Raw genomic sequence first — 25,401 nt, 5'->3', positions numbered from 1 at the left:
ACTGTTCAAAAAATCAATAGTAGGTAATACACTGGTGCTTGCAACTAGTTTTCATCCCAAAAATGTGATTAGAAGCATCCCTTATGAGGAAAGTCTGAGACCATGGCACAATTGTAGTGAGGTAGAAGAGCAAGAGAATGTATGTATGTATGTATGCAGTACTTATATAGCGTAAACTGTCACCCCAAGGGTATCCTGGCGCTGCAACTTAGCCTGTAAAGACAGCAGGCAATGAGCCAGATTATCAGTGAGGGCACTGCTCTCAGTTCTTAGGGAAGAGCCAGGTTTTTAGGCTCTTTCTGGAACTTAACAGAGAGGTCACCTGTCTAATACTCAAAGGAAGATCTTTCCAAAGGCGTGCAGCCGCTACGCCGAAGGCCCTACCTCCCGTCCGGAGATGTCTTACCGGCTTGTACCATGTAAATCTCTCCTGCATAGGGATCGGGCATGTTCCGTGTACCGCTCTGAACACCATGCACAGAGATTTAAAACAGATCCTCTCCTTGACGGGAAGCCAATGGAGGTCTCTCAGAGCCCGAGTGGTGGAGGATCTGCGTTGCCTGTTTAATGCCAGCTTTGCCGCTATAGACTGGACCCTCTGCAACCCCTGCAAAATGTATTGGGGGGCTCCCAGATACAGGGAGTTGCAGTTTCCCATCTGCATAAAATTATACTCCTTACTACCAGGGGTCTTGTCTCCTCAGGCAACAATGGAAGTATATGTCGCAGTGCCTTCAGTAAGGCAAAGCAGACACTGACCGTTTTATTGGCCTGTGATGCCATTTGAAAGTCGTCGTCAATCAGGATACCTAGATTGCGCATGGTCTTATCTGGAGCCAGGGGATCGTCTCCAGGAGTGAGTTTAAACTCTAGTGACAGAGGCTGTAGCCTTTTTCCAGAGGAGCAGTATACCACATCTGTCTTCCCTCCATTAAACTGCAAAGAATTTTCTTTTGAGCCAGCTGGCTGTCTGACGCATGCATTCCTGAAAAAATATCCATGGTCACTGCCTGCTTCCCCTCTAGGGAAAACACCAGTTGGGTGTTGTCAGCATAGTTTACCAGGTCAACCCCAAATGATTTTATAATGGGGATCAGCGGGCGTAGATATATATTAAAGAGAATGGGGCTTATTGCCGACCCCTGTGGCACCCCATGTCGTATCGGAGGCAAACAGGGTCATAGTTACCACCTGATGTCTCTCCGACAGGTACAATTGCAGCCACTTCAGGGCACGGCCTTACAACTCCACTCGCTCCAGCCTGCCCAGCAGCACTTCATGGCTCACTGTGTCGAATGCGGCCAACGTGTCTAGTAACACTAGAACAGATGATTTACCATTGTCGGCATGCATTTGCAGATTATCCAATATGGTGGCTAGGGCTGTTTCCGTCCCATGTCCTGGTCGAAAACCAAACTGATCCCTATCCAGTAGATTATTCTCTTCAATGTAACCTGATAATGACTTGCTGACCACCTTTTCCAGTATTTTTATACGGTATGGCAGAAGGGATATAGGCCTAAAGTTTGCCAGGTCTGTAGGGTCTAAAGAGGGTTACTTAAGTAGGGGGGTTACCACTGCCTGCTTCCAGGCCTCTGGTACCACCCCGTCTTCTAAAGATTGACAACAAATTTGTTGCATCCAAGGAAGTAGTTCTTGCCCATATTCCTTCCAAATCTTATGAAGGAGGGGATCTAGAGGGGACCCAGATGAGACACTTTGAGCACAGCTGTGGAACAGCTCCTTGGTAAGGGGTGGAAAGTGCTCCAAGGTTGTTTCTGCCCGAGGTTCCTTAGTCGTTATCTGGGGTAGTTCCTCCTGACCACTAATGGTACCCAGATCAAAGCCCCCAACAATTTTAGCAATCTTTTCTTCAAAATGGGTTGCGATCTCGTTGCATAGTTTCTGTGATGTGACCACTTTATTACCTAGGCAGGCAGGACCGGAGAGATCCCTCATGATGTTGAAGAGGGCTTTTGTGCTGTTAGGAGCATGAAGAATAGTTTTAGCAAAAAAAAGTGCTTTGGTCTTGACAATAGCCTCTTTATATTGAGTCTGTGCTGCTTTTAGCACTTTCTTATCTACTTCTGAGTAGCACCTTCGCCACCTTCTCTCAGCCTGTCTACATGTGATACGCATAAGTTTCAATCAAGGCGTTAATAACTATATTCAAAGATAGGAGTTATTCAGCTAACTGCATAGAAGAGGCAACATTTAAGGCCAGGAAAAGACCTGGAGAACAGATTTTATTTAAGAATGTAAAAAAATATACCTTTTAGGAGATTCACATTTCAGATTAATCATGACATACATCAGGCAACAAGCACATATTCATGCTATTCTGAATAAATACTGGTATCTCATTATGAATGATCCAGTCATAGGGAAAAGAACACCACATAGACAAGGCATCTCCTTTAGAAGAGCAAAATCAATGCAACATGTACTAGTAAGTAGAAACCTGAGAGAACGTCATGAGGAAAGGATAAATTGGCTAAACAGGAAATCAGGTTTCTTAAAATGCACAACTTGCAAAGCATGCCAATATGGCAAAAACACTGCAATATACAAAACCAGTTTGTCGCCACAACTAAAGAACATCAAGGGAAATACTCTTGTAAGATGGAATACGCAGCGTATCTACTGGAATGTCTGTGTGGATTATGTTATATTGGGAGTACCATCTTGGCAGTCCATAAACGTATATTTAAATATTTACATGCCATACAAAATAGAGATAGAACTTATCCAGATGCATATCATTTTGAGGGGACATACAATTGAGAAACAAAGGGATTGACGTACTGCGTAAATAATGCAGTAGCCCTGAATATTTGAGGAGGAAATAGGGAGAAACAGCTGAGACGACTTGAGTCTCACTATATAACTGAAGTAGACACTAAGGGGCCCATTATAATGGCGGGCGGATTGCCCCCGCCAGGCTGGCGGTGGCCACCGCCAGCCTGGCGGGGGCAATCAGCCCGCCATCATCTCTAGTTTCCCCCCTCCGCCATATTAGTATGGCGGGGGGACCTCGGCGGACGGAAAGACCGTCCGCCGCTTTTCTGCCCCGGTCGCCTTGCGGCCCGGGGCGGAAAAGGAATAATATGGTGGCGGTGTCTATTAGACACCGCCAGCCATATTATGATGCCCAAATTACAAAGGCAAGCAGACTTCACTCTGGGGGCCCCCTGCGGGCCCCAAGAGTGAAGGACAGTAGGGGGGTGATTATTGCATAATCAAAGCGGAAGGCACCGCGCGGTGCCTGCCACTTTGATTATGCAAATGCATCACAAGCATTAATAGCATTGCGGCGGGTGCTGGTGTGAATACCGCCCGCCGCAATGTTATTAATGCATGATGCGCCCGCCACTGTGGCGGGCGCATCCTAATGCCCACATCAGGACCCCGCCCTTTTAGGTGGGCGGTCCCGTTTACCGCAAGGGTGGCCCGCCCGCCATCATAATGGGCCCCTAAGACCTCGGCTGGTCTCAGTGAGGAAGAAGATTTATATAGGCATCTATAATCAGTTAAAATTTGAAATGTAATATTTTAAATCTAGGTGTAAGGTAAATTAAATAAAATAAACATGGTTTTTATTCACACTTAGCATTAGTAGGGTACACGTTAGCAGACTGGTCAAAAATCAAAATAACGTAAATGATTAAGGGAGTGAGTATGCCCACTAGGGCCACATTACAGGGTAGAGTGTTACAATTGATAGAACCAAACTCTTAATTTTAGTATGACAAGAATCGTACAAAAACAAGAGCTCTGCTATGGCTACAAAGAACAAGATCAAAAGTACCTGTTGTTATGTTACTCTTTCTATTATGCATTTAAAATATGCACACTTTCTGCAAAAAGACCATTAGACGCAATAAGACACAGACAAAATTGAGATAATTTGGTTATTGTAATAAATATCCAAAATCAATGCATGTAAGTAACATTTTAAGAGGCTCTGCCATAAATCTAACAACTTGAAATATAAAACCACACATCAAATCAAAGTAAATCAATTTGGAACATACAGACATCCATAAGAAGATGGTTCCTAACCTCTCAAGATTCCTCCCACCAATAAAGGCAGGAGGATGGTTGCAAGAGCTCTGTTAACATGGGCAAAGGGATCAAGTTAAAGTCCACTAGGAGAAAAAGTCTATGGGAATGGTCAAGGGGAATGGAGCATAAATCATGAAAGTTCAAGTCTGGTATCACCAAACTACTCCAAATCGTCCAACAGGTAAGTTAATCTGCAGCAGTATATGCAAGGGGGCATAAAAGTAAGTCCAGCAGGCATGAGGCAAGGAACGTGGGAATAAAGAAGGCAGGGCATATGCATAGCGTTGCTTTCTCTTCCTAGTAAAATCATCTTTATAGAGTTCAAATTTGTCATAATGACATTTGATAGTCGGTCCACAATGGTCTGATCGTCATGTGATCATTCTTCCGTTCTCCAGGTACAAATAAATACTCCAACATATTTTCTCATGCATGTCATGAGAAATGATTGTCCATTCCATCCTCACAGGTTAGTTGACAAAGAGCTTATTTACTTTGTTGATCTCCCTGGATATAGTCCAAAGGTCGAGTTCCCACCACTCATGCACAAGGGGGTGTAAGAAAGTTTTTTGTTGCTTAAAATAATGTTGTATGAACAAGGACAAAATAAAGCAAAATTTGAGGAAACGTATCAAAGTTCATTGCACAAGGGGTAATTAAACAGATTATCGAGGCGAAAAAATTCGAACTACATTAATATTGAGTTGGAAATATCATGGAATGGAAATATCAAGTGCAAGAATATCGTTGTCAAGAATATCGATTTGGAGTTAAGTAATATCGATTTAGAAAATATAGAAGTCATTAATATTGTTTGAAAACTTATAGTTGTTTAAAATATCACTTTTTTAATTAGTGTTAATTTTTTTGTAAAAGTATTGAGTATGTTTTTTAATATATGTGTTTTTAGTAGTTATTACTTGGCATTTAATAAATGTTGCGTCCGTTCCATGTTGTGGCTTTATAGGGGAATAGGGTGGGAAGTAATTTAATTATAATAAATTATTGATTATTTTTTTATTTAGTTGTATTTATTTAATTGATATTTAATAGTGTTAATTTTGCTTTTAATATTTTTTTGGGTACATTTTATGTGTGGGTTGTGGGAATTATAGGGGTAAAAGGTGGGAAGTTATTTATTTATTTTTAATTAATTAATAATTAGTTGTTAATTAATATTAATTAATTGATAATGAATTATGGTAATTGTGTAATTTTTTAGGTGTTGGTTGTAGGGCTAATAGGGGTAAAGGGTGAGAAGTAATTTATTTTGAATTAATTAATAATTATTTGTTAATTGATATTAATGAATAAATTGATCATTCCTTTTGGTAATTGTGTAGCTTTTAATTAGTTGAAAATCATGTTATTTGTTTAATTACATTTTTTGGGGTGTGGGTATTGGGTTTATAAGGGTGAGTGAGTAAATTAATTTTACTTAATTTATATTTTGAAGTTCAATTTTAGGTGCGGGTTGTGGGATTATACAGGTAAAGGGTGGGAAGTTAGTTAATTTTAATGAATTATAATTTTGTTTTTAAATGATAATATGTGTTTAATTGATATTTAAATATGTTAATTGTGAAAATCATTTTTTTTTTACATTTCAGATGTGGGTTCTGTTTTTTTGTAGGGGCATAGGCTGGGAAGTAAATCAATTTTAAGCAATCAATATTTTTATAAAAATTAATATTAACTATTAATTTAATAATTAATTGTGTGTGTGTTTTGTGTGGGTATATTGTGGGAAGTGCATTGATTAGATTTAATTAATAAAAGTTTAGGCACAGGTTGTGAGTTTTGTGGTGTTATAGGGTGGGAAGAAACTAAACTAAATGTATGGAATAATTATTATTTTTGTTAATAGATAATTTCTAAATAAAAATATTGATTTGTATGAAAATAATTTTTGTATTTTTTATAATACTATTTGTAGGTATTTGTGATTTGTATTTAACATTATATGTTTTTACTTTATTACATTTTTAACTATATATTTTTTTCAACATATTTATATATTACTTTATTTACTTTGTTTTTAAAATATTTTTATTTGGTTGATGATAATTAGTTTGTTTTTAATGTTGAACTGACTGGAGTGGGGATATTACATTTTACCCCTCCACAATCCAACACTTTTCCTACTGTTGTAATGACTGAAGTGGAAATAGTAAATTTTACTCCTTCGCAATCCAGCGCTTTCCTTACTGTTGCACTGTCTGGAGTGGGAATTGTACATTTTACCCCTCCACAATCCAGCGCTTTTCCTACTGTTGCCCTGAATGGACTGGGATTGGTAAATTTTACCCGACCACAATCCAACATTTTCCCTACTATTGTACTCACTAGAGTGGGAATAGTAATTTTTACACCTCCGCTATCCAACATTTTCCCTACTGTTGCACTCACCGGAGTGGGAATAGAAAATGTACCCCTCAGCTATCCAACACTTTCCCTACTGTTACATTTACTGGAGTGTGAATAGTACAGTATACACGTCCGCAATCCAACACTTTCCCTACTGTTCTACAGACTGGAGTGGGAATAGTAAATTTTACCCCTCCACAATCCAGCGCTTTCCCTAATGTTGCACTCACTGGAGTGGGAATTGTACATTTTACAACTCCGCAATTCACCGCTTCCCCTTCCTTTGCACTGACTGGAGTGGCAATAGTAAATTTTACCAATCCCCAATCCAGCATTTTCCCTACTGTTGCACTGACTGGAGTGGGAATAGTACATTTTACCCATTCGCAGCCCAACGCTTTCACTACTCTTGCACTGACTGGAGTGGGATTTTTTTTTTTTTGTTAATTATAAATGGTATTGCTGTGTTAAGTGCAGTGGAACTAGTAATGCACTATATGCAATGTATGGTCTATGGTGCTTCTCCCAGGGATTAATCCATGCTGCCACTCTACTACCATTTTATCAACCAATAGAGATAGTCGGGCTTCTAGCGTCTTTGAATAAATTATAGGGTCACAATTCATTAACGTAATTGGATGATAGGAGCCTGGCTCCTCTGTTGGCTTATTTTTTTTTAGGTTTTAGGAACAACAACATTTTTGTTTCTGCCCAAGATCTTGGTGGAAGCTCTCCCTTGAAGGTTTGTCTGAAGAGATGTATCATCACTTCCTTCATTTGATCAAAAAATGTTTTATAAAATTCGGAAGGTATTAAATCTAGCCCTGGGGCATTCCATCAGACAAACTCACAGGTGCCGCTGACACCTCTTCCCTTCTTCTAATTGTTTGTGTCTCCTTTGTCAAGGATATTTCAGGCATCTGACTTAAATATTGCTTAACTGCATCTTGTTTTTGGGATTCTGAGCTCCCTATTGTTTCCAGATACATACAGTTTGAATAATGTAGTTTAATTCCTCTATCAAAATGATTGCTTGTATCCTACTTCTTGTTGTAGGTGGGCAGAAGATTGCAAACATGTAAGATTAAAAAGCAGTCAATTAAGTCATTCCCCAGGCCTGACTTGTGTATTTGCATCATGATGGGTGTAAGTAAGTTTAAAGACTTAGCGGCTGATTAGGATGGCGTCCACCTGGCACTTTATCAGAAATGGGACCGCCCGACACTCTGGCAGGTGCTGACGGCTGCTGCACCCACCTCAATGCAAAATGGGGACACCTGACATATCCCTGCGCTACGTGGCATGCACCATGCCCACAGCTTAGGGCCAACGGTAAGGGGGGCCTGCTACGGGCCCTCAAATTCCCTTTCCGCCTGCCTTTTCATGGCAGGTTAACTGCCATGAAAAGGCAGGCGGAAAGGGATATTATAATCCCTACTGCAGTGCCTGGTAGGCATCGCCACCATTGTAGGGGTATGATTCCATCCTGACGCACCAGCAGGTTCAAGGAGCCCATCAGATGCTTGGCGGTCGGTCTTCACAACCGCCACCTATCCCGCCGTCATGGTAATATGGCAGGCAGATATCATGGTTCCGATGGCGGTGGGACCACCACCTTCCGGCTGTCGGTAGCGAACCCACTACATCATAATTGGCCCCTTAGTTCCTGAATAAATGTTGACTAAGAGGACGGTGATGGAGCTCCCTCCCCACCAACATAATGGTCCACATGCCAAACTTCGATTTTGGCTAACCGTAATTTGGCGGGGACAGAGACTGCTCCGTCTCTGCCATGGTCAAAATACTTCGACTGCTGATGGAATGAGGGCTGACTGCAATTTGGCTGTATGTCCACTCTCCTAATTTAGATGGTCAGAATAACAGGCTTTTTTTAAAGACCATCACCAACAGGAAAAACTTGGCGGTAGGGGGCAGTAAAAAGTGCTCAATGCCCCACTTGCCATGAGAGAGGAAACTCATATGGAGAGTGGAGGCAATGTTTTTTTATTTTTATTTTCAAAAATAAAATCCCATTTTGGGATTTTCTCTTGGAAAAAAAATTTAAGTTTGCCAGACGACCCCATCATAGAGCTATCCATGAAACAATGCTGGAAATATCTGCTGGGCCAACAGACATTTCTGTATTTGGCAGGCGGGGACTCTGTCAGGTCAAAGGAGTAACTCCACAAAACCATAGAAATTCTGCAGTTATGGTTACCTGAGCTAACTATAACGTACGCCCCTGCATTGCACAGATTATGACCTCACATATTACATCATTCATGACATGGTCGGTGACATTATTGATGCCATCACTGATGATGTCACTGATGACATAATTGATAACATAAACAGTGTGTGTATGTACAGTGTGTGTATGATTTCGGTAAGAGTTTATGAATGTTAAACATATACTAAGCTACTACAAAACGTAAATTAGTATACTAAGTATACTATTAATTTATAATACTACTTCTAACATATATTATGGGAGTGGCTGTGTGACTGTGTGAGTGGGAGTGGCTGTATGGGTGTGTGAGTAGCTGTATGGGTGAGCGAGTGGCTGGGTGAGTGACTGTATTGGTGAGTGAGTGGCTGTGGGAGTGGCTTTATGGGTGGGTGATTGGGTGGAAGAGTGACTGTATGGGTGAGTGAGTAGGTGTATACTTAAGTGAGTTAGTGTGTGAGTGACTGTATTGGAGGGTGAGCGTCCGTTAGTGGTTGTTAGGATATACAGGTTAGTGTTTGTATGGGTGAATGAGTGGTTGTGTTGAGAGCTGTATAGGTGAGTGCATGGGTATATGAGTGGCTGTATAGGTAAATAAGTGGGTGTGTGGTTAGCTGTATGGGTGAGTGTGTGGCTGTGTGAGTGGCATTGTAGGTGTGTGAGTCGTTGTATGAATACTGTATGGCTTAGTGATTTTGTGAATGTCTGTATGAGTGAGTCGCCGGGTGTGTAAGTAGCGCTATGGATTAGTTAGTAGTTGTGTGAGTAATTCTATAGGTCTGTGAATGGGTATGTGAGTGGTTGTGTGGGTGTTACAGTGGGTGTGTGAGAGGTTGAATAGGTGTGTGAGTGATTCTGTTGATGATGTCCCCATTAACATCATCATTATTTCCTTTGAGATGTCATGAGTGATATCATGATTGATGTCACTGACCATGTCATGAGTGATGTAATATCTGAAGTCATAAGCAGTGCATTGTGGGGCATAAGTTATAGTTAGCTCAGGCAACTATAACTGCTGAATTTCTATGGTTTTGTACAAGTGAAATCTGAGCCTAACTATAACGTCCCTGTAACCTTTATTTTTGTCCGTGAATTTCTAAGGTTTTTTTCAATTTTATTTCCTAAAAGTAGTGTCAACTTTGAGAGAGGGTGTGTGAGTGGCTCTATAGGTCGCTGCCTGGGTGTGTAAGTTGATGCATGGGTCTTTGAGTGAATATGTGAATGGATGTGTGGGTCTGTGAGTGGGTGTGTAAGTGGCTATATTGGTCTGTGAGTGAGTGTATGGGTGTGGGAGTGGATGTGTGAGTGTCAGTATGGGTCTGTGAGTGACTGAGTGGGTCTGTGAGTAGCCATGTGAGTGCCTGTGTGGGTCTGTGACTGGGTGTGTGAGTGGTTATATGGGTGTCTGAGTAGGTGTGTGAATAGCTGTGTGGGTGTGTGAATGGGTTTGTGACTGTCTGTATGGTTTGTGAGTGGGAGTGGGAGTGGCTGTTTGGGTCTCTGAGTGGTTGTGCGAATAGCTGTGTCGGTGTGTGAATAGGTTTGCAAGTGGCTGTATGTGTCTGTGAATGGGTGTGTGAGTGGCTGTATAGGTCTGTACAAAGGGGATTAAAGGGGGCAAGACTGTTAGAAATTCAGCTGTATAGTACTAACTGGTGGTAACAGTAGGAGTTCTTAGCCACAACAATCCACAGCATCCAAGGGGACGTCATTCTCCAACCGGCAGTGTGCCAGGAGGTGTGTTTGCAGAGTGCTGGACAAAGGAGGTGGGTCTTTGATGACCTCTCAGCAATCCCACTGTGTTGGACTAACTGGTGGTCATAGAAAGTGTTCTTGGCCCCTGGGACACTGCATTCAAGGGGACTTCATCCCCCAACCAATAGTATTCCGGGAGGTGCACCTGCAGAGTGGTGGAGAAAGGAGGCAGGCCTCCGACCAGGTCGCAGCAGTCCCACTGTGTGGGACGTACTGGTGGTAACAGGAGGGGTTCTTGCCCCCAGTGATCCTCAGCATCCAAATGAACTTCATTCCCAACCAGTAGTGCACTAGTAGGCATGTTTACAGAGTGCCGGAAAAAGGGGAGGGGCCCCTGATGAAATTGCAGCAATTTTGCTGTGTGTGACATACTCGTGGTAACAGGAGAGATTTTTGGCCCCCAGGGGCCCTCAATGTCCAAGGGGACTTCATTCCCCAACCAGTGGTGCACCTGAAAGCATTTTTGCAGAGTGGATGAGAAAAGGGGCAGGCCTCCGATGAGCTCTCAGCAACCCCACTGTGTGGGACTTACTGGAGGTAACAAGAGGGGTTCTTGGTCCCCAAAGACCCTCAGCATCCAAGAGAACTTCATCCTCCAACCAGTAGTGTGTCAGGAGGTGCGTTTGCAGAGTGATGAAGAAAGGAGGGGAAGCCTACGGTGAGCTCTCAGCAATCCTGCTGTGTGGGACTTTCTGGAGATGTGAGATCCAATTGGAACGTGGACGTTCGCACTCCTATTTACACGTTGTGATCAGGGTACATGCGGTTTTATGGGTGGCTATTGGTGAACTCTCCTGGGTGTGAAGGTAAAATCATGTACAAGCGCTGTCTCCCGTAAGAGTAGCATCCCCAATGGCCACACCTTTCAATAAATTTCAAATAAATTCCAAAAAGTTTCCGTGTTGTTTGTTCACGAAGTTGTGTTTTTAGTTTGTTTCAACTTGATACTATTATTTCCATTGTATACATGACTTGCTTGATTATTCATTCATTTCCGCTCAATGCATTTTGGGCTGAACCCTTCTTTAGGGGACTTTTTTGTGGTCATTTTCGAGTGAACGGTACTGTCACTGCAGAAGCTCGTGAAGATACCTGCATTGAAACAAAATAAAAACACAATTTCGTGAACAAACAACACGGATACTTTCTGGAGATAACAGGAGAGCTTCTTGGCCTCAAGGACCCTCAGCATCCAAGGGGATTTCATCCCCCAACTTGGGGCACGGGGGTCTGTGTGACCCCACTCTTTTTTGTTGTAAAGTCCCAGACAGGTGGTGAGCCCCAGGGCTGATCCCATGGAGGGCAGTCTGCACCACCCCCTCCACTATCATAACAAAAGCCATCTCCAATATGCAAATTAAGCCTGCAGAGGTGGTGGTCCCATAGGCTCAAAATGCTATAGGAGAGGGGTCTGTTCACCACCCTCCTTCTCTTAATAAATGGCCTGTAGTGTGGGGGCCCTGGTCCCACCCAGGCTCCCACTTTTTAGAGACTGGGGACTGTGGGGAGTGCCTCGATGTCCCCGCGGTCCCTGCTCGCCCTCTGCCTCCTGCAAGAGCCGGCATTGCTTTTACACATAGGGAGCTGCTAACATGCAGCTCTCTCTGTATAGAAGCAATTCAGCTCTGCTTCTAGTACGCAAGAGCATTTTCTGCTCTTGCTTACTAATAGTGGAGCAGTGTTTGCTATTTCGTAGCAGGAGATCAATAACAAACAGTAATGGTCCGGGTGGTGGGCACCCGGAGACAATGCAGAAACGGGTCCTAGAGAGTGGAAGTCCTCATGGTTATCTAGAACTTCAAGAGGGGGCCACGCGGCTTTGCTCCAATCTTCTAATTTTCCCCAGGGATGTGTTGGTCCCTAGGCTGCTGGGCACAGCCCTCAATATTTTAGTTATTTGTCCTTGGGAGGTGGTGGTCCCCAGGGCTGCGAGGGAGCCCACCAGGCCTCCTCATTTTTTTGAAAGTTGAAACCTTGGGGAGGTGGCAGCTCCCAGGGCTGCGGGGTTGGGTCATCTTAGTAAAATTTACGAATCCCCGGGGAGATGGTGGTCCCTGGGGCAGTGGGGAGGCCATAAACGCCTCCTCTTCACTTTTGAAAACACCAAGCCCCGGGGAGGTAGTGGTCCCCGGGGCATAATAAGTCTCAGTAGGGGGCTCCTACGCTCTCTCTCTATAATGTACAATGCCCATTGATAATGAAGCATGGAAGTCCGTGCTTCATTTCTTTTTCTTTTTGGTGGGATTCACACACCCAGCGTCCCTGTGGCCTCCCCGGAGGCCTAGGAGGTCATGGTGTTTCTACCCTTCCATTCCTTTTTCTTCAAATGTTTTTTATGTGACTTGGTACAACTGAGTCATAAAATGGCTGCCAACACTTCCGTGTTTGAACTGTTGAAAGCCAATCAGACCGCAGCTTGAGATCTCAGCTAGGGATGCGGATCCTCCGTTTTAAGGACGGTCCCCAGTCCTTAAAAGTGGGAGTCTGGGTGGGACCCGGGGACCCACACTACAGGCCAGGCCCCGCACAGTGGGTACCAGGGGCATATGTTAAGAGAAAGAGGGGGTGAACAGGCCTCTCTCCTAAGGCATTTCGAGCCCAAAGCGCTACAATCTGGATGTTAAGGGACTTTGTCCAGCTGGCCTATCTGAGTCACTGTAGCCAGTCCAGGCTCCCCTGTGGCTGGCATGAAGTTGTGACTTTATCCTAGTCTAGTGGAACCAGATATGCACAGTTGGTATTTGTGCTTTTTGTCGCTATTTGGATCTAAAACATGAAACTTGAATATTTTCGGTTCCACTGATCAAATCTTTGTTGTTGTGGACTTGTTTTATTTATTAAAGAAAGCTCTCTTTCACTAAGTGTGTGGTATTCTTTTTTGTGTGGTGTTTTTATAGTTTTACTGTTTTAAGTATGGCACAAATATTTTACACATTGCCTCTAAGTTAAACTTGGCTGCTCTATGCCAAGCTACCAAGGGGTTGAGCATGGGTTAATTTGAGGTTAGAGTGTGCCCTACCATGACTAGGATTGTGTTTGCTGCTTGACCAGGGCTCATACCTCAGTCAACCAGTAACCCAATTTCTAACAGTGATGAAGAGTGTACTTTGTCAATACAACTGCGTGATCTTTTTTTTAAGATATGTGTTGGAAAACCCACTTTGCATACATTAAAATCTGTGACACTCAACATGATACAACTCAGAACTTGCACCACGCAGGTCACGAAAAGGGACACAACTCGTGCACTGCATCGCTTAGTAAATATAAGTTAAGCTCTTGAATTGACTTGCATCATGCACTGATGAAGCAAGAGCTTAGTAAATCTAGGCCCTAGAGTATTGAGTTTAACATTTTCTGCAAGGCAATCATCTGGCTTACAGTAAAAAAATCACAAACATACACAAACTTGCAATTCGCAAAACCACATGCAACCTCGTCTACCCCAGGGATTGTCAAAGTAGAAACCAGTACCAAAACATTAACATACTACATTAATCTGTGAGACTCCATGTACCAAAATACCTCCAGTCTTTACCACAGTATAAAATCAATCCACTATTATAGGCACACTGGTTTTAACATATGCTTCTCACAATAAATACTGCCTTTTTCATCACTTTGCATAATAAACAGATAAGAACTAGGGAACTGGACATATATTTTTTCAATGTAATGATCAGGATTATAGCCTTGATCATTGCCTTGCCACCATTTTCAACTCAGACCGACTGTATTGAGGATAATTTGTTCAATAGAACTACTCATCTTCAGCAGAACCACACAACCTCTGCACTATCAAATGTTCTACTCAAGGAATGTGGGTTACATGTGGGTGAAACTTCAGCCTCAAGTAAAGCCAGACCTAAACAGTGCTCTGAACAATATGCATTGTGTAAAATAAAGCCAGTGAATGAACCTCCAAAGAAAATGGTCTGGTGAATTTTGTAATGCTGAAATAAAGTGGCCAGGTATTGCTTCTAGCAGTGGTTTTATCAAAGGACCTGAGAGGTTCTTGGACAAATGATGCTAAGTAAAAATGCATGAGGGAACTCTCGCTTTTAATGTTACTAAAAGGGTCATGCGAGAAACAATATATTGCAACTCACCAAACCTGCCCTATTTCAAACTGCACTGTAAGAAAATGCATATGATAACTACCCGGTATATATTCATCAATTTTACAACAATATCCGATATATTTAAACATACAACATATGCGAGTTATTCTCATTAAATGCATTAAAAACCTAATAAAATAGTTTTTCTCTAATATCCTACAATCAATAATGACATTGTGGGAACACAGAATGTTCCAATACGTATTGCACCCTCATCACAATTTTCAAACTCAGTCAATGAATCTTATCAATTCTGTTGGACAAAACCAGCATCTCATTGTGAACATATAGTTTATTTAAAAACTGTGGGGCATATGTACAACAGAATGACAGAGCTTGGCATTAAGCAAAACCAGCTAATGCCGCGCTCTGCACATAAATAATCATTCATGGCGTTTTGCTTTTTTCATGTGTGCTGCACAATGCATCACCCATAGAAATAGCAAAAACGAGGAGAAATAAAGTATTTCTCCTTGTTTTGCCATGTTAAGACTAGACTTTCCCTAGTCTTAATTTTGGCACTGCCCCATATTACCGCCACCTTTGTAAATATGGGGCAGCATAAAAATCAATGGGCGTTGCGGCAGAACTTCCACCTCAACACCCATTAGCCACCCATTTCAAGCAAATTATACCATGAAACGGTACCTTATTTACAAGGCGGGGTGAAGCCACTTTAAGTGGTTTAATGCCACCTGGCAATTAAGGGAAGTGCCTTTCATCAGAGGAACATCGTATATAGTGACATTTATGTGGCGATAAGGGCTTGTAATTATGCCCCTGGGTATAATGGGAACAGTATTCCCCTAAAAATGTGTTCTTGCAGCATTTTGCATTTTGATGTTATAGTCTCTTCTCCCCCTTTTTCAGGACAGTTTTATTTGGCACATATTTGTCTCCCAGCTCCACCAGGCAATTTGCATGAAGAATGTTCTCACTGATCCCACAATCACTAAAAAGATAAGCATATATTATATAAGCTGTTTGATATGTGCATATATCAGTAATCAATCATACATCAAATACCATGTATAGAATCACTAATAAAGTCAAGTCAAGTCATAATTTCATGATCTTCAATCACCATATACCAAATCAGTAGGACTCTTTAAACTCATACATCACTGTGTGGGTTTCTTCTATATTGATATTCAAAAGTAATGAACATTGCTTAGAATAGCATCCTCAATTATACTATTTAAAGTACAATATCATAATATTCACTCACCAGGTCTTAAATTAGCATGTACCTGGTTGATTCTACATCACAACATGGCATGTCCCTTGTAAAATCTTCTCAATTTTTTCGACTTATCTTGCAACTCTGTTAACCAGGCCCCAGTGCTTGTTCTCTGAAACCTAATTTGTTTAAAATATGGCTATACTCCTAATTGGCATATTTAACGTACCTATACATCCCTAGTATATGGTACCAACTATCCCCAGGGCCTGTAATATAAATGCCATTAGTGGACCTTAGCATATATGTGCCACCACTATAGTGACAATACAAAACATGACTGCATGCCTTCCACCAGTAGCCTAGATGTGCAAGTTTAAACTGCAGTTTTGGCCTGCCTAAATAACTCCCTTTGACAGGCCTGAAGCCTCCTTTTAAACATTAATAAGTCACCTATAAGTTAACCTTTAAGAGCCTATAAGTCTGGGAACATGGAATGTAAGAGTAGGACATGTAAACATTCAAACATTGAAAGAAAAACATTTCCTTAAAGTCAAAAGGCCTAAAACGCTATTTCCACTGTGGCAGGGTTAGCTGTTCTATAGGAAGGCATTATAATACTTTATTAAACTTAATAACGTTATCTCCGCCACAAGACCCCAAAAAAGTTAATTCCTGGACTTTTAAAATGTTTATTACAAATACAAGTCATTGTTAAAGTCAGATTAGTAAAAAATATTTTACGAAAGTTACCTTTAGCCTGACTAAAGCACCTAGAAGCCTGTTTTCCCTTAACCTCCAACTGTAATCCAGGACTTGAATAGCTTATTGATTAGGTGTGAAGTAGCTCAGAGCTTGGAAAAAGGGAGAGGGATTGACCTTTCCCTGACAATTGGCCATCTGGGCTGTGCCCACAAACTTCAAAGAAGGCCTACCCTCTACCTGGCAGATGTAGCTCTCACGATCTATTGCCCTGATAGCCAACCCGGCACCACTCGTATTGCAAGAGGTGCTACCCCCCTGGCTTTGAGTGACCACAGTGGAGGAATTGCTCATTTCTGTGGCCACATCCCTAGGGTGGGCACAGGAACTCTGCAAAAGGTAGAAAATGTTCTGTCATCCAGGCTTCAGATAGAGAGAGGCATTGTGGGATTGTTTCTAGTAGGGCACCAGGAACTGCTGCAAAAGCGAGCAGGGTTACCTTTGGAAACCTTTTCTCTATTGATCAGGGATCGGCCAGGAGCCACCCCCACTCACAGGCTAGTGCCATGCATCAAAGTGCAACCCTCTTCAGGACCCCTCTGGACCTATGGAAAACAGAAGTAGGACTGCTCCTGCTGTTGTGACCTGTGATGTGGATCCTAAGAGCTGGACCTGTAACTGCTTGTACCCAGGACTAAGAAGCTGACTTCCAGGGTCAGTTGACGGCCTCTCAGTTAAGCCACAGGGATACAAATACTGCAAGAAGCCTACATTACTTAAAGAGCTCAGCTTACCATTAGAACTGCCAACTGGACCTGCCCTGCACCCTGCTGGTAGCTTTTGCAAAGTGAGTTCTGAAACCCCAAGTGCTGTTTCTGGGGACATGGGGACATTGGCTGGTGTCTGAGTTCATTCCTTCTGCCTAACCTGAAATCCAGGGACTTAGAAATGTTTTGAAGGATTTTTAGCTTGAGAACCAACAGAAGACCAGGACCAACCTGCCAAGCCGATCCACCGAGGGTGCATTTCCAGTGGGCCTGACTTTGCCACAGGTATCAGTACGATTTTCTCCACAGCAGACAATCCGATTCAGCAGGCCAGATGCTAGCCAACATTAGCTTATGTCTAACCCCCTATGGCTACAGTCTACAGCGTTGCCTGCTGAAGGAATCTAACTTCCAGAAATGAGTATAAGCACTAATGTAGAAATCTTCAATGAATCTGACACTCAGCAACATCTGATTGATGCAGATGGTACAAACTCTGGACTACTCCTGCTCTGAGCATATCCCACCTTTATCGAAGGCTTCACCAGGACCTCGTCCTTCACTACCCCGTCGTCAATGACTCAGTCTACAATTACCAACATCAAGAAGGACTATAAGCCAATGGTTACTGGATCATTATTTATCCCATTCTGATGAACAGGGTGGAAAAAGTTGCTTTTGGAGAACTCTAGATTTGAGGCTTGAAGATAGTATATTTGAGCAGTGCGTAAGCTATATACAAGTTTAAAGGGTAGTATTTAAACATGGCTGCCGGCCAGATATGTGCACCATCTGCTCAATAACATTTTGAAAGGTTAACCAATGTGGTCATTTAAGTTTTGTTGTCAGCAGGCTCAGCTGAGCAGCAGTTGGGGGAGCCCTGGACTAGTGAGGTAAACCTCATAGGGAGTATGCTGAATGGAGATGTGAGGGGAATCAGCAGATAGAGAGAGAATGAGGAAAGAGCCAATTGCTCTTATGGAGTGCTGAACACACATAAAAAGTGGTTCCCTGATATCAGCAGTGGAAAGATACAACTTATCCACCCAGACACATGGTATAAAATGCTCCAGAGGAGAAGCAAACACAAGAATAGGAAGGATAGCCATTGAATAAGGAGCAGGGAACTGTGGTAGATGCAAAAGCAATGCAGTTATGAGCAATCATGATGAAGGAGATGTACCAAAGCTCATCCTATGTTTTATCTTACTGTACTGTAGATAACAGTTCTTTGACAACAGCAAGACAGATAAAGGTGATGTTTGGTAATTCACTGAGCTTGCAAAAATACCCGGCTCTTATTGTCCATGAACAATGACAAATAATTGTTAGAGTGATTGCCTGGCTGCATTAAAGTCTTATAGGGCCTAGAGAACTGGCCTGACAAACAGAATTTACTGAGTCATTCCCAAACAACTAGAATAGATTTATTGTTGGAAATATGGACAATACGGAGATATTCTATCACTATCTTCAATGCAGTGACTTGCTGTTATTTTCTGGGTAAGAAGAAACATTGCATTATCCATCTGTAGAGAGAATATCTGAATTATTGACCCTGACCAAGGACTATAAGCCTCCACAGTTTTGGTATCCTTTTTTACACAAAGGGAAGTGAGCGCCACACTGCCGTTTTGTATAGCACATCAAATGAGGCCTAATATAAAATCCTTTTGAAGCATTGCATGGCACATGTGTTAAAGTACAATCACTTTTGACATATGGGTTTTAATTAGAGGGTGGGCAACAAATTCCACTCTGCTGCTGGAGATCGAGGAGTTTTGTCCACTCTATGCTCCATGTAGAGAGTGGAGTTCCGACAAACTCAGTGATACGGCGCAGAGTTTTTCATCACATGTCGCTCGCCAACGTTAAGCTGCCGAGCGAGGAAAATCATACGATAGATCAACTCCTGCGAGATTTCTCAACACGGGTGGTCGCAGTAGGTCGCTACTTCTCACGCTGAGAAACCTACCAGTCGTGTTGAGGAAGCTACCACTCGAGTAGAACATCTACTCGAGTGGCAGAAAGAAGCAGCACTCTCTTGCACTGCATGTGGTGCCGTTCATGCTGATTTCACAATGTAGGACTCTAAAAATCAACATAATCAACATGACTTACTGAACTTTGTTATGCGGCAGAGTTTTTTCAGCACTTCGTGGAGTTCCATGTAACAGAAATCCGCAAACTCAGCCCAGGCCTAGTTTTAACCACCATTCCACAGAATTAAATGGACATCAAGGTATTGAACTGCCTGAACTCCTTCATATCCTACATCTTTGAGCTTTCTTCTTCACAATTAGAGCATGACTCCCATCTCACGTTTGCCATCTCGCAAAGCCCAACAAATCTGACTTTGTTTTGGTTCACCCTTTATGAACTTCAGTGACGTACAAGTAGTTCCAGGATTCACTATACTATCAGTAAAATGGGCACCAATGCCACTGGTCATCAGTAAAAAGCAGTTTTAATTGGGAAGTGAGTCCTCACACTCTTAGTTCTCAATTCCACTGCACCTGCCACCCAAATGATAGGGTACCCCCAATGAACTTTGGAGCACTATTTATGTCCTTTTCTGAATTTCAGTCATCACAGTGATCGACCACATCATGAGTTAATGTTTTTCCCAGTGTATAATTTGTGGGAGAAGGGTATACAATTAGAATATAAGTCATAGAGTGAACGAGTTTCCAAAAAGTTCCTGCTTTTTGATTTCTATATAAACAATAGGGATAATTTACAATTTCTGATTTAAGCGGCAATCCTAACTTTCTTCTCAATTAACATTGCTTACTTTTCTAGGTTAGCAACCATACTCCTATACATTACTTAGCATCATACTCCTGGCCTATTCAAGAAAGCCATGTTTCTGATTGATACTAGATGTCACAAGGTTTTTGCAGCCTGAAGCATGAGTAAAATAATTATTGTAGGCTTACTCTCCTTACTACTCTATCCATACTGGGCTCTTCACGGTTAGACCGTCTGCAGCATTTCCATTACCACAGAGGCAATCATCCTCTGATTAATCTTTCTCCGCCAATAGGAGGGGTGGAAATTAAGGAGACCAACATCCACGTTAGCTGTTGAAAAAGGACCATTACTTGGCAGCCAACTCACAGGTTAGAAATTAAATTTAGGTAACCACATTTAAGCCCATTCTGTAAAAATAAAGAATAGCAACTAGAAGAACCAACCTCCTAAATAAGTTAAGTCAAGTGAAGATTATGCAAACAAAAGGCTCTGCAATAGCAACACAGAATAATAGAAGTAAAACCTGATCTTCTGATGGGGCTCACTGATTCTCCCTACAGCGCATTTAAAACATGAGTACAGAAGCGCAGTTTAAATGGAAGACCAAACAGGACTCAGCACCAAATTTAGATTAATTTGGTTATTGTATTAAAGAACCAAAATTCATTAAAATTACTTATTTCTTAGGTCCTTCAGTCAAAAACATCACAGCTTGCATAAAAGCACCAAACATTTAGACAAATCTTTATCAAATGGTTTGTAATACGATTCAGTTAGCAGAATTACAGAGTCCTACCACCGTTAAGCCAGAAGGGTAATTCAAATTTCTAACAGCTCAAGTCCTATGGAAAAAGGGGAAAGGTTCAGACAAAGTCCATTATGGGCGAATCCAGTACCTTGAAGCTAAATATATAATGGAAAATTGAAAAATAGAAATGGTTTGGCAAAGAAGGTCTCATCAGCTACTGATTGTAGCATCGACAAATAGTCCATAATAAAAGATTGATCTGCATAGCATCCGGGTCTCACTTCGGAAAATCAGAATAACAGCTGTCAAGAAGCAAAAATCATGCTGTTCGGTGTCCTTCCTTCTGGGGATTCTTCTTTTATAGAGTTTTTAGTAATGCCCAGTGGCATGGCACCACACCACCATCGAAAGACTATTACATTTCAATGTTCGAATCATGTCACCTGAGATGATTGAAACATCAAGCTGGTTTTCCATGCTAGTCATGAGAAACAAAAGTTTGTGAGTCAACACAAGCCTAGTATCAAATAAAACGATACAAAGTAGTCTATCCATAGACATAACTTAAATTCTATTCCCACAGGAGTATTTCACTGTCAGGGTGTAGACGTGTATGGGACAAATAAGTAATATTTCACTTGCAAAGAACAATCCACTCTACTAAATGAGGGGAAAGGTCAATATTAGAGAAATAGCATTTTCGAGAAGGCCTTTAAGTTAGCATTGGATGTTTAAATGAAATGAGCGTCAGCTTTACTTCAAATATAATGAAATTAAATCAATTCTGTGAACACTTCTAGGCACTGAGGAAGGCTTGAAAATATGCCGAAATGCATTTGCCGTGGTTTTGTGTTCCGAATAAAGGCTTCCAGAACGTCCCCACTTGTGGTCTCTTCTTCTTCTGCTGGAGGAGTCTTGCTTGGATATATATATATATATAGATATATAGATATATATATGGAAATGGCTAACATTAGAAATGCCCTACTACCACAGTTTTTCACGATATTCACATAAATGTAAATTTTTCTAATTTCATCCTACAAAAATTGCTTTTAATATTTCATAAAATATAAAGTCTCTAATATCATATTACAAAATATGAAGCTTGTACTTCAATGCTACACATTTTTGCACCGACTTTTCTAACGGGTGCATTCTCAGCAAAGAGCTTGGAAAAAACTAGACCACTTCACTTAGCATCCTAGTTTTCGTCAATATACCTTAATAAACAAGCTATCAGTAGTGGACGCATGGCTCACGCTTGGAGGAGCGGGCTCAAGGAGAGGGTTGAGCGGGGGGTTGCAATTGCGGGAGGGAAGGAGCATAACCAAAAACATATATTTTTTAAATAACTTACCTTTGCTGCAGGGTCCAGCGTATCTGCTCCTGCTCTCCTGAATCCGACGTCGGAACAGGGAGCAGGCGGCCAGGCTCCCTCCCCTAAGCCAATCACAAGGCTGCACTGCAGTGTTGTGATTGGTCTGAGCGTTGTGACGCGGCGTAGATTCTCCATGCAGGCTGCAATGCAGCCTGCATGGAGAACGGGCAAAGTGCGCAAGACTTGTTTGGGAGGCCCAAGAGGGCCGACCAAACAGTCATTGCACACAGAGGATTGGACAAACCACTCCTTCCCTGCCCTGCTCTGAGAGCAGAGCAGCCCCACCAAGCAGCACAAACATAACATGATAATAACTGATTCTCGTACTGCTTGAATGCAGTGGGTTGATGCTCCTCCGCCATAGCGGAGGAGCCGACACTCCAAGCCACGCATTAATACTTCATTATCGCAACTTGTTTATACGTATTAGCGTTGTGTTAAAAATGTGTTTTAATTATTTCAGGTTTAGAGCATGCTTTATGGTGCTTCTACTACAATTGTCTCTGTATTATGTGTCACTGTGTCTAATTTGTGCAAGGTGTACTTTCAACCTTCAGTGCCTTCTGTGTATAAACATGTCCTGTAATACTATTTTTAAAATCACGCTGCATCAAGGTCGACCATTATGGTATGTGAAGTTGCCTGCTGGGGTAAACAAGCAGCACACGGGACTGCAGCTGAGTAGAATATTTTAGATGTAAACCAGCATGTTTCAAGCATTTTTAATTTTAAAGTGCTAGGAGATGTATCGGAGCATTAAAGCCCTCTACAAGGGGGCTGTTGGCCAGTGAGATAAAGGCCTGCAAGAGTAGGTGCCTTAGGTCAGCCCTGCCGGTGATCCTTATCTTAGTGATAATGGCCCCGTATGTCAGGCTTTATTGCTTAAGTACAGCCCAGGGTGTTGGGCAAGGGCTCTGCATAAAAGCCCGCGCCACTAACAGTGTCTGCTGATAATAACCACATGTACTGTGGCAAGGGCTCGGGACATTATCTGTCTAACTCGTTTTTTCCTATTTTACTCTACTGATCTGGAGACAGCCCCTGGGGAGTGAATTATTGCTAATGATTCATGTGTCACTGTCTCATAAGCAGCAACGCTGATTTATGGTGCATTGAATAATCACATTCTGCTTTCACGAATTCTGTTTTTGCATTGATAATAGCTATTTCAAAGAAGGCACAAAATGATTTTTTATGAAATACCTCATCTGAGATGATCTTATTTCTCTGTAGGGAAGGGCACGTGGAGGCAGTGCTCGTGCTCACACATTGCAGGCAGGCTCAAGCTGCGTGTCCACTAGTTCTGAAAACCGGGAGCATCTGCCAAGCGTTAAAAACATATCCATAACCCTCTCGCGGGTGTCATGATGAGACATGCAAACGGGGTAAGGGAAGGCACTCACTATAACTCATAAAATGTAATAGCACAAACAATTTTCTAATGCCTCGTATCATTTGTTGATGGATAAAACAATCCTGATTCTTAAGAGGTTTTTTTCTAACTAATGGCGCCTGAGCTTAGGAGTTAAATAGGAGATATTTCCTTTGACAATACTTTCTGGCATGTTATAGTGCAAAGATGATACTGCACACAGGATATTATCAGAGTGATGCTATTGCAACCCTTCGGACCATTTTCCTTTTACATTAGTTACCCCCTTTACCTTGTCTGCGCCTCGTCTTGTTCATTAACTCTTTTGTCAGGAAATATGTTTGAAGTCTATACGTTGACTGGGTGGACGTCTTGAAATGGTTTAAGGTTATGATATCAGCTCTGTTGCTATCCATTTGGTGTAGCACTTGGAAATCCATGTGGGTGTAGGTAAGGACATGTCACTGTCATAAATAAAGAGGCAAGCTGAAGTACCATGTCTTAAAGCAAGGCACGGTCAACAGTGTCAACAAAGATGAAATGGACGAGGCTCACCCACATTCTAGAAAGAACTATCTGTTACTATATTGAATGTTAAAGCACATAGGGCCATATTATCAAGAACGGCGCAAACATTACCGCCGCTTTAGCAGCAGGAAACATGCCGCGAAAGCGGCAATAAGTGGCTTGATAACATGCCCTAGAGAATTCCAATAGAAGCCCAGGTGTGATGTCCTTGACAGCAGAACCTGGGCTTCTATTGGAATTCTCTAGGGCATATTATCAAGCCCCTTATCGCCGCTTTAGCGGCAGTTTCCTGCCCCTATAGGGGCGATAATGTTTGCGCCGTTCTTGATAAGATAGCCCATAGTATTCTTCACTTCCCTGTAGTAAATGAATCCAAGGGGTCAGCGATGTGTCCTTCCCAGTGCTCTGTAATTCAAATTTTAAAGACATTTGTTTGAATTGTCAATCATGTGGCTTAGTCAGCAGGTTCTTAAATGTGCATTTAAATTTGTTTGGTTATGGATATTTATGAAGCATATACTGTGCTAGCTTCGAGAAGCAATGGAACTTTGGGAAGCAACACTGAGTGGATCACTGCCACGGGTCCAAACAAAGTACAAGCAGTCCAATTGCAAAGATGTTCTAGTCAAAGGGGAGGGCAGGGAAGCAATGTGTCTCTTGGTTATTTGTCTAGGAAAAGGAAAGATGAATCCCACTTTTTGGGGTCTTCTTTAGTATCTCTTGACTGAGTTCATCTTTATGAATGAAGGAGGTTGATAGATTTGTTGAAGTGAAATGTGATGAAGAGGTGCATTTTCAATGCTTACCTGAAGTGACCAAGTTTTAGGGCAGTCTGATTTTGCTGGTGACATCATGCCAGAGTCTAGGTGCATAAAAGTAGAATGCTAGCTTCTGGATTTATCTTTTTGAGGTTCTGTATCCACTGTTTGACAGCGTTCATGTTCATGTGCAGAGTAGAGGACTTTATAGATGATTGCTAAAAGCGATACATGGTGGGAAACTGGTGGCCTGAAATTTGTTTTCTGGGATTTGCACTTTTGATTTCTTAAGGAATGTGAGGTGGTATAAGACTTCTTTCCCAATGAAGTTGGACTTGATGGAAAGATAGCTGTTATCAGTGTGAAAGTCCAGTGATGTTGGGATTGTATATAGAAGTACCTATTATCAAGGCCGATACCTGTGTTTACTATAAGAGTAGTACTTCATTTTTGTTTGGTGGACTTCAGGAACGCTGTGAGCCACCATGTACAGGTGAAGAGGAACAACGTATCAAGCAGCCATTATTATCTTGTGATTATATTTTCAGTAAAACTGTGCAAATTGTCAGCCTATTAGTGTGAATTAATACATAACCTCATTAGTAGAATATCCAGCTTGTTCCAACTAAAAGCTGAGTATATTTGTTAATTGAGCCCTGAGATAACTCACAAG

The sequence above is a fragment of the Lissotriton helveticus genome, chromosome 4_1 (assembly GCF_964261635.1).
Source record: "Lissotriton helveticus chromosome 4_1, aLisHel1.1, whole genome shotgun sequence".
Lineage (NCBI taxonomy): Eukaryota > Metazoa > Chordata > Amphibia > Caudata > Salamandridae > Lissotriton > Lissotriton helveticus.
Note: the sequence above shows the minus strand (reverse complement) of the source record.